Here is a 1,775-nt window from a genome sequence, read left to right on the forward strand (position 1 = left end):
GGGCAACTTAGACATTGGCTACCTAAAATGAGGGGGCAATAAAGGCACAAAGTGACTGGCTTACAAGGTTTCAAGAAGGAACTTAGTTTAAGAGTGTGTGGGGAAAGAAAGAGTCCCCATTGAATAGCTCTCATCTTGTCTAGATGGGTCTGGTGAAAGGAGATGGGGATAAGATTCGTAAGATTCAATAGTGAATAACTGTTATCATGACTAATTGCAATTGTCACACTTGTAAAGGTAGAAGTTTTGTAACAAAAAAAAAAAAAAGGGAGTGGTTAATCTTACAGTCCAGAAACACAGGACCCTAGGACCATCAAGAGAGGAACGCACAAGCAGAGTGCGGGACCTTATCCAGAGAAGCAGCGGTGCCAGAGATGGAGGCAGAGATGGGGGCATTGAGAGGGGGCATGGCTGAGGACTCTAGATTCATCAATTAAGAAGAGAAGGACTAAGAACTGGTGGCCAGGAGCAGACTTGCAGAATGTGCCCTTTGGAGATGTAAAAAGTGGGTAGAGAGAAATACTTTTAACTCATGGTATATGGAGGGGATTATAATCAATGTAATGAAACAATTTATATAAATGGTTGAATATGAAACTGATGATGTGCCCTGTAAACTTTCACTTAATCAACAATAAAAACCTTAAAAAAGAAAAACGAGCCACAAACCGAGGAGATATATACACACCAATGTTCACAGCAGCACTATTTACAATAGCATAAAGATGGAGACAGCCAAAGTGCCCATCAATTGAACAATAGATAAACAAATTGTGGTACATACACACAATGGAATATTATGCTACCTTGGAAAATAACAAGGAAGCTGCATGCCACCACCTAACATGGATAAATCTTAAGGACATTATGTTGAGTGACGTAAGTCAGTCACAAAAGGAGAAATACTGCATAGGACCACTACTATAAAAGACTAAGAAAAAGAACCCATACTAATCCACTAAAGTGGATTCTTTGATGGTTGCTGGAATGTAGGGATGGGGTGAAGGGAGGGAGGGGAAGGTGGAGTACAGGGCAGAGAATAGACACAGGATAGTTTGGGTGCTGGGGAGGGGGGCAATATACAAGAAGGGAGAGGGGAATGGAAGAACAAAGCAGATGGGAGAACATTTAGGCAGGTTTGAATTGGCTAAAGGGGACAGAGGTAAATAATGATGTATGCACAACCTTGGAACAACAGGGCTCTGGGATACAGAGATTAAGACATGGTTGGAATGGGGAATAGTGGGGAACAATGTTAAGAAGCTTGCCTGTCTTTTGAATCTTGGTTTTCCTTGAATTATATTATAAAATAGACAGCAGAGGGGGAGAGAAAGGAATAGCCAGAAACATCACCATAGAAAGCTTGTAAGTTCATCTTCTGCCTGTAACTGATTGGAATACCTAAAATGGGGCTACAAAGTGCCCAGTGAAGGAGGCTTCCTGTGGAGCCTCTGCATTACATAAGACTATAAGGTGGAAGCCTGAACCACATCCAGATCTTTAGAGATGGGAAATTTCCTCTTGAAAGGAGGAGCAGACCAGCCTGGAGTGGCTAGAAGAAGAGAAGATACTTCTTGAAAGAAAGAGCTACAGGAAAAATACAAAACAATATAGGCAGCTATGTCACTGACTCTGGGTCCAAGAGTCCCCAGGTCTTGCCACACTGCTGGCCAAACAGGCCTTCACCTGGGTTCACAGAAGTCTATTGAACGTTGTAGGGCTTAGCTCACTGCTTCATTGCTGTTTTTCCCTCACTTCCCCTTATCAGTGTCTAG

This window comes from Chrysochloris asiatica, unplaced genomic scaffold (assembly GCF_000296735.1).
Source record: "Chrysochloris asiatica unplaced genomic scaffold, ChrAsi1.0 scaffold00249, whole genome shotgun sequence".
Lineage (NCBI taxonomy): Eukaryota > Metazoa > Chordata > Mammalia > Afrosoricida > Chrysochloridae > Chrysochloris > Chrysochloris asiatica.